The sequence below is a fragment of the Pelodiscus sinensis genome, chromosome 3 (assembly GCF_052426305.1).
Source record: "Pelodiscus sinensis isolate ZL-2025 chromosome 3, ASM5242630v1, whole genome shotgun sequence".
NCBI lineage: Eukaryota > Metazoa > Chordata > Testudines > Trionychidae > Pelodiscus > Pelodiscus sinensis.
In genome coordinates, this window is record NC_143054.1 from 49,923,048 (window position 1) to 49,935,826 (window position 12,779).

Genomic DNA, 12,779 nt, shown 5'->3' on the forward strand with positions numbered 1-12,779 from the left:
ATGGCATACCTTAGTTTTATACTTCCCCTCCTCCTTCTTCCCCTGGCTTCCCCCATCCAGCTCCCTCCCCACAGGTCTCCCTCTCCCCTCTTGCACCCTCTCTCTTCCCCTCTCCCACCTCCTTTTCTCAATCTCCCCAGAGGTTAATCCTGCCCCCGTAGTTTTGTTAAATAAAGAGAGTTTCTATTTTTGAACACACGTGTCCTTTATATTTTACATCAGGAAGGGGGCTAGGGAGGGGTAAGTGGAAGGAGGTGAGGAAGGAATGGGGTATGAGCCCCTGATGGGGAGGACTGGGGTGGCTTTGCGTGCTCCTAGGAGTGGAAGCTCTCCTGCAGGGTCTCCTGGAACCTGACAGCCCCCCAATTGACCCCCCCAGATAACAGCCTGCGGCAAGTGCAGCCGGGCTGATGGCTGAGTGTTGTGATGGCTGAGTGCGGCTGCTCGGAGCACTCCAAGACAGGACTGCTTTGCTGTCCCTCATCGAGGTAGACAAGCAAGCGGGGAACCCTGAGATCTGTCTGTCCGGGGTGGGGGTCGGGTCCCTCGGCTAGCCTGAGGCAGCAGCTCCACGCTCTAAGTCCTAACCTGATGCCCTTCCGGCACCTGTTCCGGCAAGCCTTAACTTCGGTTCAGGGTCCACTCAATGTAGACATGATAGTTGGAATTAGCAAAACGCTAATTCGAATTAGTTTTAAGTCTAGATGCACTAGTTCGAATTAGCTTAGTTCAAATTAACTAATTCGAATTAAGTTAGTTCGAATTAGTGCTGTAGTGTAGACATACCCTAAGAAACGAGAAGCAGATGGAGCAGGGAAAAGAAGAAATGTCTCCCTTTCCATTCCAAAGGCTATGTCTACACTACCAGGTTATTTTGAAATAATAACTCCCAAAATAGCTATTTCAAAATAGCACATCCACACTACAGGGAAGCCTCAAAATTACTCTGAGGCAGGCTCCCTTAATGTGGATGTGCTAGCTCAACTTAGAGCCCCAGGATCCACTGGAGAGTAATTACCTTGAATGACTCTGAGGAGTAGTTATTTCGAAATAGCAGCAGCTGAGCATCCATACTACCACTTTTCGAAATAGCAATTTCAAAATAGGTGTTATTCCTCAGAGAACGATGGGTTATTATTTTGAAATAACAAGCCTGTTATTTTGAAATAAGTTTGGCTACACGTGGCACGGGGTTCGAACGAGCGGGGATTTAAAAATGGCGGCACCCCGCTTATGCAAATGAAGCCCGGGAAATTCAAATCCCAGGCTTCATTTGCAATTGCGGTATGCCTACATTACCTTCCTATTTCGAAATAGGAGGGTAGTGTAGACATACCCTTTGAAATAACGGGCTTGCTCTATGTGGAAGCTGACGTTGTTATTTTGAAATAACGGCAGTTACTCTGAAATAACTATATAGTGTAGACATGCCATAAGAGGAAGCACAAAAGAGAAATGTAGGAGATAAAACTCCCTCCTTCAGCATACTGTTGAAAATCTCAAAAAATTTAGACTTTAATCTAGTCCTTCCCCAAATACAACTTCCTGATAACTATGTGACTACAAAAATAATTTATATGCATAATCTCTACCATGACAGCTATATTCCTTGAGACTACCATTACAATCTGCATCTGTGCACATCGGTTTACAGTCCACAATGATAGGAGTAGTGCTGCTCATATTTTATCAACCAGTGTCCTACAGCTTCTCTGACTATCTTTGAATTAAAAATCCTGTAGAAAGTAAAGCTGGGAAGCTATAGCTGTGGGTCTACAAAAAGAGTGCCTATTCTCTGAAGAAACTAAAGATTCAAATCCAAATGGCAGCAGAGTTAACTTTTTCCCTTATCCACCTCCATCCCTCAATTTATTATTAATTTCACCATTTTTTACAGAGATAATAAATATAGTTAAGGATCTCTCCCCTGCATGCAATACATAGAAAATGGAGGAAGAATTCTGGATGGAGATACGGAAGTATGAGTAAGAAAAATAGTGCAGGAGAGAAATGGGAGCACATAGCTGGCCTGATAGCCTCCGTACTGTTACTTTCACAAACACCTCCATGTGAACAAGGGTGAGGCTGGGGTGTCAGCATTGAGTGCTGAGGTCATGGTAGAAGTAGCAATAAAAGAAGCAGTTTGGTGAAAAGTTGTAGACAACAAATCCTGCACATGGAATAGATATTTCCCCAGAATCTGTGTCTTGTTCATTCCAATCAGTTCCATCATTGCCTTCTACTTTTCCTCTGAATCAGGTTTTTTTCTTCAGCATAACAGATTCAGAATAACTACTGTACCTGCAAAAATATTTGCTCTTTTCACCTGGAAAAAAAACTTTCTTTCTCAGTAGCAATAAAATGGGCACCTCCTTAATTAGCCTCTTGTAAATTAGGGAAAAAAATCTTGATGAAAAATTAGCCATTTAGTTTCTTACAAATCCATTCATAAGATATATTAGAGGCAAATATACCAGTTGTATTAGCTGTCATTTGCTGGATAACTGTATTTACCCATATATGCCCCAGATCCTTTCAGTCAGTACATCAGACCCCCAGTAGATTACGCGCTGATGCAAAATGAATACAAGATTTATTCTTTTTGGTAGCATTTATCTTTATGTTTGTTTTATCGGCCCTTTTTATTTATTTGTAACACCTAACTACTATGTAATATATTTCTGTGTATTTGACTTTTTTGGGAAAAATCAATGAAAACTTAAAGTCAAATAATGATTTTCAAATATATTTCACAGCTTATTCATACCGAGGAGTGATTCTCATCTTTTGATTTTTCAGATTGCTGGGCTGAGCAACATGTTTGGAGCTTTCCTTTTAATGTATGAATGATTTAGTTAAAAAGGATGAATTTCAACAACTGGCTTCTAAAAATACCTCCACTACCTTTATCTTCTGTAAACAAAGAGGGACCTCTTTCAAAGAGAGAAGTGAAACTGAACAGCTGGAATCAAAATGTCTTTATTGCCATTATGAGATGGACATTTTATAGTTTAAATTTAAGTATGTTTTGACAGATTATATATTTTATTAAACATGACAACCCAATACAATTATATCTACCACATATGACTGAATGAAAAAGAAAATTTGCAGATATATTTAGTCACAGTTACATTGTTATTACAGGTTGGACTTTCTGGCTGCAGCTACACTGTAGCTTTCTTGTGGAAAAGCTTATACATAGTGAGGAATATTGCCACACTTTATTTGCATAATTAATGAGCAGCTGCTTTTGCTTAAGAGGCTTTTGCACAAAAAGGATCTGTGTAGACATCTCGGCTACGTCTAGATTGGCATGATTTTGCGGAAATACTTTTAACGGAAATGTTTTTCCGTTAAAAGTATTTCTGCAAAAGCGCATTTAGATTGGCACGGATGCTTTTGCGCATCCGTGGCCAGTCTAGACGCGATTTTGTTCAAGAAAGCCCCAATTGCCATTTTAGCCATAGGGCTTTTTTGCACAAAACAGTAATTCCCTGTCTGCACTGGCCCTCTTGCACAAGTATTCTTGCACAAGAGGGCTTTTTCCAGAGCGGAAGCGTGAAAGTATTTGCGCAAGAAGCACTGATTTTGTACATTACAAAGTCAGTGCTCTTGTGCAAATTCAAGCGGCCAGGGTAGACACATGGCAAGTTTTTGCGCAAAAGCAAGTTCGATGAAGTTCGATGATATTTTATAGACTAACAAATGTATTAGGGCGCATATTCAAGGCCACAACATATACCTAAGTACAGCACAACCATCCCATTTGCTATCATATTCTCAGGGGATGGGGAATGTTGATGAGTCAATGTCTTCAGACTTTATATATGCAACGATGCTAATGGAGCAACTTCATTTATGCAGGTGTACCATAAAGAAATGGTCTACTGCACAGATATTCAGTAGGGGCATAAGTCTTTTATTGTGGTAACTCCTTTACCTTTTTGTTAAAAAGCAGCAGGATGAATTGGGCACGAGATATTTACTACTGCCAAACAAGTTGCATCATCCTCCATGGATTACTGCATGACATTTACATATAGTCAATCCTCAAAAAGGTTTATACACAGATCTCATTTACTCTTCCTTTATTTTTAAATTGTAAAATATTTTGTACAATGAGTGAATGAAAGTTTCAGACCAAATATTGGGTTATATTAAATAGAAGTTATAGGAATAATGCTTAGTAAAAAGCAAAGTAAAACAATACTGATAGTTGGCACTATGCTATCATGGCGTAAGGTCTGAAAGGCAGCATTTTAGAGTGACCTAAAAACACTGGGATTCACAGATGCTGCTGTACTCACATAAAAAGGTATTTTAAGAACTTACATAAGAGAAGCTCTTTGTGCCAATCTCAGTCCACCTCTCCATGAGACATGACTTCTCAGAGGGGATTCAGGAAGTACTCAGACTGCAGGCCTGGATATGAATAATGGATCATATTGCAGTTGGAGAGAAATGGATCATTTCTCAAAAGCAGGGCTAAATAGTATTCAATCCATGCTGAACAATAGCATCCAGAAAAATAATCTCAAAACCTGCTAATAAAATCTGTAGAAAAACTGCTCTGTGAAAAAGTAGTCAACAAAAGTAGTGTTTTTTTTGTAAACATTCATGCCTTTTTTATCACATTTATGTACCAATTACCAGATTTTTTGTAAATTCCAAGAAATTACTTTTGTTTATTCTGCTTCCATCCTGAAATGTCAAAAACATGCTTGTTATTAATTTCAGAAGTATTATATCCAGTAATGTCATATCAAACACCACAAGTTAGACACAAGATAGGAAGTAGGTCAATGTGACTTAACATATTTGAAAAGATATATCTTGTCAGATATGTCAGAAGAGATGTTTTGTAACAGACTCCTTTCAGATCAGATAACAGAACCCGCTGCTGACAGTGAATACTGTGTTTCCATTTCAGGCCCAAGAGCAAACCCTTATGCATGCAGGAAGCACTTGTTTCCCCAATTAATCCTCTTGAAATGAATGGGACAACTTGCATGAATGAGCATTTACAGTAATGGAGTTTTAGAATTTAATTGTACTTAGAATAAACTTTAGATCTTCCAAGCTGATGGGTGCCCCTAGGGCATTCTAAACAAATATTACATAAAGTCAACAAACAATGTGCATTACTGTGAAACCAACACATTTAAATGCAGACAAGAGCAGGTTCTACAAGATAAATTCTGTACAGGAAAAGAAGGGAGGGAAACAAAAGAGAAGGAGTAATGCTGTTGATGAACACTCATTTAAATTAGTAATTGAAAAGAAAATTCTGAAATGGAGGTAACGCAAATAAAAGGTGCATTTACACCATTTTTGCATGGTAAAGGGACTTTACAGTGAGTTTAATGTTAGTACAGGTTGAATCTCTCTAGTCTGGCACCCTTGGTACCTCACTGGTGCTGAACCAGAGAAGTTGCCTGAACATGAGAGGTCAATATTGTCTAACAGAATTACCAACTCTTCTGCTGCTTATTAGGCTCTTAGAAGACATGTGGGTATAAATTAGAGCTAAATGACAGCATAAAACACTGAGGGTATGTCTAAACTACATCCCTCTTTTGAAAGAGGGATGTAAATTAGACAGATTGAAATTGCAAATGAAGGCAGGATCTGAATTTCTCACACTTCATTTGCATAATAGTGGCCGCATGATCCTTTGGAAAAGGGATTTTTTAAAGTAAAACTACTGTCTAGAGGCGGTTCTTTCAAAAAACCCACCCCTTTTTCAAAAGATCTAGTACTAAAATGAGGAGCATGGGATCTTTCAAAGAAGGGGTGGGAGTTTCAAAAGAACTGTGTCTAGATGACAGTTTTACTTTCTAAAAGCCCTTTTTTGAAAGACTGCATGGTCATTATCATGCAAATGAAGCACAGGAAATTTAAATCTCAACTTCATTGGCAATTTCAATCTGTCTAATTTACATCCCTCTTTTAAAAGAGGGATGTAGTTTAGACATACACTGAGAGTCAGGACTGGTGGCTGTAAGTGGACATCCAGCTAACTAAAATCATGCCAGTTCATGGATGTTTTTGTGCCAGAGAATGCCAGACTATAGAGGTTCAACCATCCAATAACTGCAAGATGTAACTACAAGAATTCAGGGACAGGCAAATTCAATACAACAGGATGAAAAAATAAAGGGAAATAAGACAAACCAGTAAAAAAAAATGTGCTTCCAGAATTATTTATAAGATACAGCTCTGGTAAAAGCTATTCTGACATTGGTCGTATATCTATTACAGGAATGCAGAGGTGTGATGAGTAAGGGAGTTAGGATTGTGGAGGCTTAGCTGAGAGGGTGCATGATGCTCCTGGGGGTGTGGGGTCTCAGCTGAAGGGATGTGTGAGGTGGCTGGAGGTGAGGGCAAGAGGGAGGGTGTGTGGCTCTTTCCCACCCAAGAAGGGGAGGGCATGCAGTTCCCACCCCCTCAAGAGGGGGAAAGACACAAGGCTCCTACCCCTCCAGAGCACCAGGGAGTGGGGAGGCCATGCATAGACTCATAGACTCATAGACTTTAAGATCAGAAGGGACCATTATGATCATATAGTCTGACCCCCTGCACGATGTAGGCCACAGAATCTCACCCACCTACTGCTAAAATAATCCTCTCACCTGTATCTCAGATATTGAAGTCCTTGAAATGATGGTTAAAAGACCACAAGAAGCAGAGAATCCTCCCACAAGTGACCTGTGCCCCATGCTACCTGTGCTCCAGGTCTACCCTGGAGGAAAATTCCTTCCCGACCCTAAATATGGCGATCAGCTGAACCCTGAGCATGTGTCTTACCAGACAAGTCTTACCAGCCAGACACCCAGAAAAAAGTTATCTATAGCAACTCCTATCTTCCCACCATTGGCCTATTTACCACTGATAGTGAAAGGTAAATTAATTGCCAAGATCATGTTACCTCTTCAAACCATCCCCTTCATAAACCCATCTAGCTTTATCTTGAAGCCAGATAGGTCTTTTGCCCCCACTACTTCCCTTAGAAGGCTGTTCCAGAACTTCACTCCTCTGATGGTTAGAAACCTTCACCTAATTTTGAGTCCAAACTTCCTAATAGCCAGCTTATATCCATTTGTTCTTGTGTTCACATTGGTATTGAGCTTAAATAATTCTTCTCCCTCCCTGGCATTTATCCCTATAATATATTTAATATATTCTACTGGAGTGGAAAGGGGAAGGCTGCATGGCTCCCGTCCCCTTGGGAAGAGTGAGGCCTTGCAGCTCCCACCCACCCTGGAGCACTGGGGAGGGGGGAAGACCTCCTGGCTCCCACCCCACTGGAAAAGGGGAAGAGGTAAAGCCCTGATGCTTCCCCTCCTCACCTGGAGCACCAAGGAGGGGAGCATCTGAGTTACTCCTGCCCACCGCCCCCCCCCAGAGCACCTGGAGGACAGAGACAGGCTCCTGCCTGCCCCTGAGTACCAAGGATGGGAGTCCTCATGGCTTCTGCCACCCTGGAGGACCAGAGAGAGGGGAGTCCATGTGGATTCCACCCCTCAGAGCACCGAAGAGGGAGCAGGCTGGCAGCTGAGGGCAGAGGGGCTGCAGGACGTAGAGTGACATGATCTGTCGTCCTTCAGGAAACTGTACATATATATATATATATATATATATATATATATATATATATATATATATATATATATAAGAGAGAGAGAGAGAGAGAGAGAGAGAGAATAAATAAAAAATGAGGTAACACCATTTACAATGCTTGAGGTTTTTATATCACTTCATAAAATAATAGAAGTAATGGAACAGAATCTAAAAAAAACCCAACCAGTCAACCAACCTGCAAGGTAAATGTATGTTTGATGTGTGATGGAGTGAACCAGCCAAGTAAAGATTAGCAGAAGATAAAAGATTCATAGTGGTAAATAAAACAATGTAAGGGTGAAGAATATAACTATATGTCTGAATACAAAGCTATAATATATAAAATAATCCCTATTTCATAGTTGTTTTTATTGTTGTTGAACTCAGCATTCTTAGGGTTAATTTTCCCCCATAAATCTGGAGAAAGGGGCTGTATGCAATTATGGTGTCCCTTGAGCACAGCAGGAATCAGATTGAGACTCAAGCAATTAGCATAATATAGTTGCTATTTCCTCAATTATTTTAGAAAAGGGAAAACAATTGCTGGCCGCCTTATGTGATACTTCAATCCTTATCACCTGCATCTGAAGGATATTTAAGGCTGTTTTCTTTGTCATATGTCTACCCATATTACAGGTAGAGAACATAAAGGATTAATTTAACTAATATAATTAACATAAGGCTGTTTGAGCCCTTATTGCCTGGTATGGATGTACAAGAGTCACAGGTTAGCCCTAGTTTTATTGATCTGACATTTTGTATAGAATATTAAATGAAGTAGAGGATTTGCTCTGAATTCCTTACAGTGTACTAGTTTCTTTATATTTCTCTTATATTTTTATATTCTTTTGGTATACTTATGTGTTAGGATGGAACATATACGCTAGATGAGAACCTTAACATTCCTATGTACAAAGACTTTATAATCTACTGGATGATCTGCCCTATATAGCATTTTCAAAATGAAGAACTGAGTTCTCGGCTTGATGGGGTGTTGCTTTTTTAAAAAATGTTCATATTGGTTTTTCCATAGCAATCAATGTCAAATAGAGCACTAGATTTCAACATTTATCTTCATTATTCCAAAATGTTCTCTATATAAAAATATTTAAACAAATCTCTTTGAAGATGCAAATCATGTATAATGACTAGAAACTTCAAAATGTTCAGAAGTTCAATTCAATTTGGATTACTATTCAAAAGTATAACTTACCTAATGTTTAATGTAGTTTCTGTCTCATTAATAATGATACAGACAGAATTTTCACTCACTTCATTCTTTGCACAGTATTCACGTGTCACTCAAAACTCTGCCCACAACTTTGACACAGATAAGTGATAAAGGAAGTATTGTACTTTTGTTTTTATCATTCATGAAGGCAGGGACCATACAACTGACTGGAAACTTATCCCCAAATGAGCTGTGGCTCCTCCTTTAGCTGAGTGGCTCAGCAATTGTAAAATAAATAATTGCTCCCACAAGCAGTCTATATTAATTTTAACATGGTATACATTATCTTGGCAATTTAGTTTAACATTTCTATTTTAAAACTGAGTTTTAGATGGTGCATTAACCTTTATTGTTGGGAGATGGACTTGATATAATAAGGTCATAGCTATGAAAACCATGCTACAATGCTAAGTACATATATGTTTCATTGTCCTCTGTTGGATGGAATATTCCAATTAGGGGTGCACAATCTTTTTATCTTTCTGTTGCTGACCTATGCAGATACTAACAAAGATCTTCCTTCTTTGTATTTTTTTGAGCAGAGGGACCAGAATAGTATCTGTACTTACTGCTGAGAATTACCAGTGGTACTGGTACAGGTTGGACCTCCCTGGTCTGGCACCCTCAAGACCTGACTGATTCCAGATGAGGGATTTTGATGGACCTGGAGAGGTAATTTCTGCCCCACTGCCCTGTTAATCCCCCTCCCCCCTTGTCTGCCATGCCCTATAACCCAGCTTGCAGAGCACTGGGCTCCGGCCCCTCCGAGCATCCCAGCTGGGGCACGCTGGGCAGCCTAGCTGGGGCACGCTGGGCAGCCTAGCTAAGCAGCCTGCTGCAGTGTGCCAGGCTCCCAGTCCTGTCGGGAAGCCCCACTGAAGCACCCCCGGCTTCTCAGCCATGGTGATCTAGGCTTCTGGCCCAGCAGGCAGCTCACTGCCAGTAGCCCACAACCCTGCCAGTCCACAGGACTCCTAGACACCAACAGGATTCCCTGGTCCTGGAACATCTGTGAAACAGAGAGTCCCAGTTTACAGCCCCTTCTCTACCTACGCTACATTGATGACATCTTCATCATCTGGACCCATGGGAAGGAGACTCTGGAAAAATTTCACCACGATTTCAACAGTTTCCACCCCTCCATCAACCTCAGCATGGACCAGTCTACACGGGAGGTCCATTTCCTGGACACCACAGTGCAAATAAGTGATGGTCACATAAACACCACCCTATACCAAAAGCCTACCGACTGCTATGCTTACCTGCATGCCTCCAGCTTCCATCCCGGACACACCACATGATCTATTGTTTACAGACAAGCACTGAGGTACAACCGCATATGCTCTAAGCCCTCAGACAGAGACCTACACCTACAAGATCTTCACCAAGCATTCTGTAAACTATGCTACCCACACGAGGAAGTGAAGAGACAGATTAACAGAGCCAGACGTGTGACCAGAAGCTTCCTGCTACAGAGCAAGCCCAAGAAATAAATCAACAGAACACCACTGGCCATCACCCACAGTCCTCAGCTAAAACCTCTCCATCACATCATTAGTGATCTACAACCCATCCTGGACAATGATCCCTCACTTTCACAGGCCTTGGGAGGCAGGCCAGTCCTCTCCCACAGACAACCCGCAAACCTGAAGCATATTCTCACAGCAACTATACACTGCACCGTAATAACTCGAACTCAGGAACCAATCCATGCAACAAACCTCGGTGCCAACTCTGCCCACATATATACACCAGCAACACCATCACAGGACCTAACCAGATCATCCATGCCATCACTGGTTCATTCTCCTGCACATCTACTAACATAATATATGCCATCATGTGCCAACAATGACCCTCTGCTATATACATCGGCCAAACTGGACAGCCCCTACGTAAAAGAATAAATGGACACAAATCAGATATTAGGAATGGTAATATACAAAAACCTGTAGGGGAACACCTGCTTCTGGAAATTTCCACTACATGCATCTGACAAAGTGGGTCTTCGCCCATGAAACCTTATGTTCCAACACTTCAGTTAGTCTATAAGATGCCACAGGACTCCTCGCCACTTTTCCAGTTTACAAAAGTTCAACCTATATCAGGCAAATTTAACTCTGTGGACATAGAATCATAAGTGTGTACTATAGTATTAGAGGAAGGGGGTATTGTGGTTAAGGTACTCTACTAGTAGTCAGGTGCTGTAGGTTCAACTCCTATCTTTAATACAAACTTCTTATTACAAATGGCTTCTGTGTGACTTAGTTCCCATCTGCAAAATAGGGATAAATATACTGCCCTTATTCCACCTCTGTAAGGCTTGTCTATTTAGATTGCAAGATTCAGAGGATAAGCACTATCACCAGGCATATGTTGGCACATGTCCTATCACAACAGGGCCCTCATCTTTGCTGTGGCCTCTTAGCTCCACCATGATACAATAAATAATAACGACAATGATATCATTCCCCAATTTTGAACGGAATGATACAGAAGTCTGTCAGATACCCCAGTTCTCTTTTTGCATAGTGTATTATTTACACATTTTTATAAAGTTAGATGTCTAATAAAAGTAAAAAAATATTGTGCTGCTTAACTGTAGATACAGATAATTTTTTGAACTGTTAGCATGCGTTTATACAGCAACATTATTTCAAAATAACTAGTGTTATTTTGAAATAATGTGTTATTTTGAAATAATGTTGAAATACCGTCAAGCTGGAGCACTTCTTACTCCGACTCCTGTAACCATCATTGTACAAAGAGTAAGGGAAGTCGAAGGAAGAGTGCTCTATTTTGAAATTAGTGTTGTGTAGATGCTCCCAATTTTGAAATAAGCTATTTCGAAATAAGCTACACAATTGATGTAGCTAGTGAGCTACACTAGATAAGGAGAAGGATCATAAGCCTGATTTTGACCTCATTAACACTGATTTTACATGGCTGGCATTCCACTGGCTTCAGCGAAATTATTTATTATTATTATTATTATTATTATTATTTATCCATGTCAATGTTTAGAAAATAAGATCAATTATTCACCCGGATTTTTGTGATGGTTTATTATCTGTAGATTATTTGGCCCTTTTGTTCACTTGAGAGTTAACAAGGTTTGAGTTTGGATATTATGTTAACAGAAAATTCCTAAGTACAGAACTCTGGGAATCTGAACTTCTGGTTCAACCCAAGATCTAGTTATACTGAACTTTGTTTATTCTTAGCATTCTTTCTTGTTTTTTCTTCATACAATTGGCTACCCTTGCATCTCCTGTCCCGGTCAGACACTCTATTATTCTCCTTTCACTCAGCCAGACAACTTGACACTTCTCACCCCTAGTAAAGTATTCTTGCTTCTTGTTCCTGGCAGGGTTAGATAGCCGGAGAGGTAAAGTAGCTGACTGGAAGAGACCATAGCACAATCGGAGCCATTAGATTTTTATAAAGAAACTTAACCCAGCAGATAAAACTACCACCTAAATAATATAAAACAGTTAAAGACGATATGTCCACTGTCTTCTGTCAAAGGCTTCCTTGATGCTGAGGGAAAAAAATATCATGCAGGCCATGGATAAGCACATTGAATGAATCCAGGTCAGAAGCCTACATGTAGTAGCAGCAGAGAATCTCATCACCTTATGACTTTTAAACTCAGTTGAATGCATTACCTTTTGCAGGTTTCAGATAGGACTACTGCTTTTTCTCAAGTCTATTTTTACCCTAGAACATCATCTCTCATTTCTTTGGATTGTTCTGCCCCATCACTCAGTGCTATTGAGTAATACTATACTGGTCACAGTCATTTCTCTTTATACACTCCTCCACGGTGCCGCCTCCCCGCCCTTGCTACTAGTCTTTAGAAGTTATTCAGCCACTGTTCTTCATGTCATACCCTTCCACTGTGCAGCACTTCGAATACATCCAT